Source organism: Microcebus murinus, chromosome 26 (genome assembly GCF_040939455.1).
Source record: "Microcebus murinus isolate Inina chromosome 26, M.murinus_Inina_mat1.0, whole genome shotgun sequence".
NCBI classification, from domain to species: Eukaryota; Metazoa; Chordata; class Mammalia; order Primates; family Cheirogaleidae; genus Microcebus; species Microcebus murinus.
Window position 1 is genome coordinate 2615983 of NC_134129.1, and position 6670 is coordinate 2622652.

Sequence of the window (6670 nt, forward strand, 5' to 3'; positions counted from 1 at the left end):
GAATGTGTTAGAGCAAAAACTCCATGGTAATAATAATGATCCAACATGTCAGTGGCCCACTTAATAATCAGTTATCCATTCAACTAGGAGAAAAGAGAAAAGAAATCCCCTTTTGTTTGAAAGGAATACGGAAGCTGTTAAACGCATCCAGACAAGTTTCTTCAAGGTTATCTCAATAAAAGTGGTAAATAAATCATCCTATTGACATTTGATACTTCAATTAGTACAGGCTTGGATAAGAAAAATCTGTAATCTTTAACTTTTTCCTATTTAATATCAACAATTATTTAATTTTTGACTTTGCCTGAGTACTTGTAAAACAGTTTCAGAACCCTGTCCTCTATAAAGTTTTACAAGGATAACCTCTTCTAACTGAAATATAAAGAAAAACTGTAGATTATAGATCATGCCGTATCCTGTCACTTAAAGCCTCGGATTTAAGATCTTTTGTAAGATCATGATTAATTAATTCATTACCTAGTCTTCTTGTCACAGAATTCTTAAAGTCTTGAGATGGAACCTCAAAATTTTTTTCCAGAAAGTGAGAAATTCTTTCAGGGCTATATTATGTGTTTTTATAATAGGTAATATAATTATAATGCTAGAGGAAATGCCTGACAATTGATTGCAACTAATAGATAATAATTGAATAAACAGTTAAAGAAGTACTACAGAAGACTGGTATTCCAGTTTAACAGTGGTATAGTTTGGACAAATCACTTCAAGATAATCATACTTGTTTGATGGGGTTTTTTTGTTGTTGTTTTTTTGTTTTTGTTTGTTTTTTAAGAATTAAGTCAGATAGTATATAAAGTTCTGAACACTGTGCCTGGCACATGGTGGGAATTTAATGCTACTTTTTATTATTGTCACTTGTTTCACTCAGAAGACAATGGAATAATGGAAACAATTAATTTAATCTTCAATGGAAAGATCCAGAGATATCCCTGTTGATATTTCTCAACTGATTCTGAATTGGGAGCTTCAAATACCAGCTCTAAATGGTGCAATGTCTTCCAAATCTGTCTGTGTGGAGGAAAGGGTCATCAAAAGTGATAGATGGGCCCACCATGCTTGGACTGGCACAGCCTGATATTTCGTAAGATGATCTGAGTATGTATTTTAGCAAAAACTACAGAAAATTATGTTTTTTGAATGAGTTCAAAGACTTAAAAGGAAATGAGAGAGGCTTGATTTTAAAAGGAAATGAGAGAGGCTTGATTTGCTTGTACACATCTACTATATATTTGACTTTTATCCCAGAGAAAAGAAGCATAAATAAGAATTATTGAACTTAGCAATCTTCAGAAGTCTTTTTGCTTCTGTCTGATTAATAAGATGGTAAAATTAGACAATCTAATTGTAGTGTAGATAAATCAGTTCATAATCAACTCTGACACACCTTACACTCAGAATTTCTAGTTTATTGTTTAACACAAATTGTTAACATTCTAATGCCTATTCATTTATGACAAGGGTTTTTACAGCTAGCCATCAAGACCAAAGCCTTAGACAGCATTTGTAACAGTAGATGGAGAGCACATGTTTGGTATTTTCCCTGAATTTTAAAGAAAGCTATTCAGTGCTTATTTTCCAAGATAAATGTGTAATTAAGACATAGGGACTTTCATCAAGAATGTAGTTACATGCCTGAAGCATTTCAAGGTGGATTCAGGAATAATATTCATGCTTAACCTTTTGAACCTTTCCAAAAGCTAAATTATACTTTTAAAGGCTACAAATTGGAACAAAGGCTAGCATAAGTGATTAATTAATACATGTATACATATATATGTACCATACGTACATAATTAATAATAGACACATGCACCAGGCACTGTGATACATATATTTATATATCACTGCATTTGATTTTAACATCAATTTTATAATACAAGTATTAAGATTATTGTCCCTATATAACAGATGAGGACACCAAGAGCTTGATATGCTAAATCAGTAGTTTCCAAAATATTTGACAGTGTACTATTTTAATATGCAATGATTGATATTTATAAAAGAAACCCTTACCAATGATGTAAAGAATAAAGCTTAATAAAAAGCATAATTTTAAAAATACCCATTAATGCACATCATGAACATTGGAACTAGACGTTTACCGATATTATTGAATCTTATGGTCTTTTTCACTATTTTTTCCCTATTGCTTCCACTCAAGAATTAATTATACTCCTAAATTCTGATTCATTCTTTGAGTCAGAAGTATAGCTACTTTCTAAAGCCAGCTTAGCAATTAATTTATTTATGGTATTGTTTTAGTTTTTGTAAAACTATGTTAATATTTTGGTAGTATTAGATTTAACATAAATACTATTAAGATAATTCCTGGATTTTATACTTTCTGCTAAGTATTCAGCAACTGGTGTTGTGGTTAATCATAATTTCATAACAATCACTTACTTTGTGATGAATCAGAAAAACTCAATGTTGTAAAAAGGGTTTTCTCAAAACTGGCCAAAACTTGAGATTGAACAAGAATACCATTAAATTTGCTTTCCTATAGTTTTTTCTTTTACCACTTTATTATGTTGTCAATGGGCATGCTGAAAACTGTAGTACACCAAAAACAGATTTTCTGCTGTTTGTGTCTCAGAATGAGCAGATTGCAGACATCTCTTCCGATTTCACTTTGGTTACTCTTGCACTACACCTGTTATTTACCAGACATTGGCATGTTATATCATTCACTATTTTCTATCTGAATTGTCGATAGATTAATAAGATGGCCCTTATTAATCCCTGATCAAATATTTATTAAACATCTATTAAGTGCTGGAAACTTAATAGATGCTTAATAAAAATGTTTAATAAATGTTTAATAAACATGTTTACTAAATGTTTAAACATATTTAATAAAACTCAAAGCTGGGCCTTCAAATAGGAAAGATATAATCCAGGGTGTCAGGAGACCACACAATATGAAGAGGACACATGTGAATGTGCTCATTTTTAAAATGTGTTCAATAAGACATTTACACAAGCAAATGGAATCCAGGATATAGGGGAGTCCTAGAGGACTTTGTGAAGACACTGTGGGTGTCTGGGACTCTGGATTTTGACCCTTCCTATCAGGAAGTTGCTGCGCAGAGCAGGCGTCAGTGGAGGCTGAATGTCAGGCACTTCATGTGCCGGGCACTTTCCCATGCCAGCCCTTGTGGCCAGTGATGTCCTCGTGCTGAATACACAGACACACAGCCCTTTGATGAAGGCTTGAGAGCAACTGAAGGGGAAGTACAAGGTGAGCCTGGAATAGCTTCTTATGCTAGACAGTAAGGAACTGCCCCCAAACTGACAGGGACAGGTCAAAAGGACACAAAAGCCAGCCCAAAGGAGTAGTTCTCATGGGGAAGGGGATTTGTGAGTGAAGATCTCAAGGAACTGAGAAAGTTAGCTCAGTGGATAGCTGGTGAAGAGAATTCCAGGTGGAACAAACAGTCCTAAAACGAAAGCACAGCTGCCATGAGTTTAAGGATCAGTAAGGAGCCCCGGGTGGCTGCAGGGAGCAAGCAACAGCAAAGCACTGGAAAATGCTGCCCAGGAAGGAGCTGGGAGCCACAGTGGGTAAGGCCTGGTGGCTCACTTCTAAGAATTTGGACATTAACTCTGAAAGAGAGGAAAGGCAATGGTGGATCTTGAACAGAGGAGAGTCCTAGTTTGACTTGTGTTTTGAAAGGGTCCCACTGGCAGGTGTGTCCAAAATAGACCTAGGTGAGCTTAAGGACACCAGGTAAGAAACTATTGTGATGTTTCAGGTGGTGGAAGATGGTGGCTCCTAGATAGCAAGTGGCGATATTTGGGAGGTGGGGCCAACAAGATTTCCTGTTGGGTTGGATGTGCATTGTGGGAGAAGGACAAGAGTCAGGATGACTTCAAGTTGGCCTCTAATAATATTCCAGACAACAGATACATGGAGAGAGACAATAGATCTGGTGTGGTAGGGGTGGATTCAAAAGATATTGAGGGCCTGACAGGGAAAATGTCGGGTGCTGGGACTCGGCCGCTTGCGGCCTCCCCGACGCTCCGCATCTCTGCCAGGCTGGGCATGGCCAGCGCTGCACATGGCCAGCTGGAGGGCTGGCGGCTGGGGCCCCGAGGCAGAGCTGCGGCAGCCTGCTTCCAGCCGCACTGCTTGCGTGATCCTGATTGGGTAATTTTTGAATCCCACTGTTTTTGATTGGATGTTAAAGCTTGTTGTTGTTTGGATGTTAAAGCTTGTAGTTGATTGGATGCTTTTTGAGCCCTGCCAAGGGTATAAAAGCAGGAGGATCACAAGGAAGGGGGGCAGAAGGGCTAGACGTTCAGAAGAGAGGGAGAGAGCTGTAACACTAGGTGTGCTGAGCCTGCCGGAGGAATAAAGACTGCTCTCTGACTCTTTGTGTGGATTCTTCGTGTACTGCTCGGTTCTTTCCCCAGTCAAGAGCTGTAACGCTAGCTGTACACGTTGCCGGCGCGGTGGCTCACACCTGTCATCCCAACACTCTGGGAGGCTGATGTGGGCAGATTGTGGGGGCGCCTCGATGGCACCTTAGCGGCGTCTCAGTGGCACCACAAGAAAGAAATTTCTCCTCCCCTTTGTGTGAAGTAGGGCGAGGCAACTAGCAAGCAGCACACTTCTGCCTCCGCTTATCTCTTGGGTTGTGAGGAATGGCGGAAGGGAGGTGGGATGCGCAGGGGTCTACAGGATACTAAGGAAATTAATCACTTCAAAGGTCAGCTCATGACCAGCGCGTGATCAGTCTGTGCGTTGCTAGGGCCCTTTGGGGATAAAAGGCGCGCCGCAATTCAGGTCGGGGTCCTTGCCTAAAAAGAGCGACCACTGCGTTGGGGCTCGAGGGCTTGGGCCCTGGCTAGCCAGACAATAAACTCCTCTTGTGATTTCACATCCTCAGTGTCTCTTTCCTTCTGCTCGGTGGGGTTGAGTAAGGCCGATCCCTAACATTTGGGGGCTCGTCCGGGATCGCCTTTCTCACAACCTGCCGGGCAGAACACGGAGTGGAGGGAGGAGTACGACTCTGCTCCCGGACTAGCCGAGAGCGGAGTCAGAGGCAAGAAACCCCGGATTGGAATACCGGCACAGGACCTAGGCGGACACGCTGGTGGGTCGCCGGTTGGGACCAGCTGGAGACGTCCCCTGGTTTCGCTGGAACTCTGGTACTGACCTTGTAGCCAAGGGCTCGGTCGGAGGAAGCCGGAGCTGACCTCGCAGCCAAGGGCTTGGTCAGAAGGAAATCGGGGAGGAGGTCCGGACTAGGGTAAGTTTATTGTTAATTTGTTTTCCGTACGTTATCTGTCGTCTGTCTCGTTTGTCGCCGGCTTTCGTGTTCTGTCGGAATGAATGGGTTTTGTGAGTGAGGTTGTTGATTCCGCAGGCCCACGCTAAGACCCTTGAGGAGACATCGGAGTGCCGAGGACTGGAACTGGCTAGATCAAAACCGGAGCCGGCACTTCCTTATAGTTGCTTGTCTTATGCCACCATGGGACAAGCCATGACAACGCCCCTTTCCCTTGTACTGGGCCACTTTAGAAACGTAAAGGACAGGGCCCGTAATCTGTCCTTAGAGATTAAGAAGGGTAAACTAGTCACCTTATGCGAAGCCGAATGGCCCGTGTTCAATGTCGGGTGGCCTAAGGAAGGGTCCTTTGACGGGACCGTGGTTGAGAAGGTAAAAGAGAAAATCTTTGGGCATCCGGGGCACCCCGATCAGATCCCATATATCGTAGTCTGGCAGGACCTGGTCAGAGACCCCCGCCTTGGATGCGAGCTTTCGTGCCCCCCCTTAGGGGACGTACAGAGATCCTCACAGTACAAGAGGCTGGGAAGAAGGGGAAGCCAGGTTCGTCACCCGCCAAGGTTCTCCCAGACTCTAACCTCTACCCTGACCTGACCGGGCTTGAATGGAATGCCCCCACATTTAATGCCCCTCCCCCTTATAATCCCAGAGCGGTGCTCGCGGCCCCAGCAGCCCCTGAGGTGCCTGCGCCCCACCGGGACGCCACTGGAGGGGAGGGAGGACCGGCCTATGGCACTAGGCAACGCACAGGTCGGACCCCAGACCCGGAGCCCGTGAAGGCATTTCCCCTACGGGCAGGAGGGCCCCGGGGAGACGATGGGACGCAGACTTATCAATATTGGCCTTTCTCCACCAGTGACCTGTACAACTGGAAATCTCAAAACTCAAACTTTTCCGATAACCCCAGGGACCTCATTAACCTTTTAGACTCTGTTCTTTTTACACACCAGCCTACCTGGGATGCTGCCAGCAGCTGCTCCAGGTGCTTTTCACCACAGAGGAAAGGGAAAGGATTCAGGGGGAAGCAAGGAAACTGGTTCCGGGAGAAGACGGCAGGCCTACTACAAACCCGAGAACCATTGATCGAACCTTCCCCCTCGAACGGCCACTGTGGGACTACAGTGAGGTGAAGGCAGGGAGCGTCCCCGGGTCTACCGCCAGACTCTGATGGCCGGTCTCCGCATGGCGGCGCGAAAGCCGACCAATTTGGCTAAGGTAGGAGACATCCGTCAGGGGCCCCAAGAGAGCCCGGCAGCATATTTAGAAAGGATTATGGAGGCTTTTCGACAGTACACCCCCATAGATCCCACATTAGAAGAGAATAAGGCTGCAGTTATGATGGCGTTCGTCAATCGGGC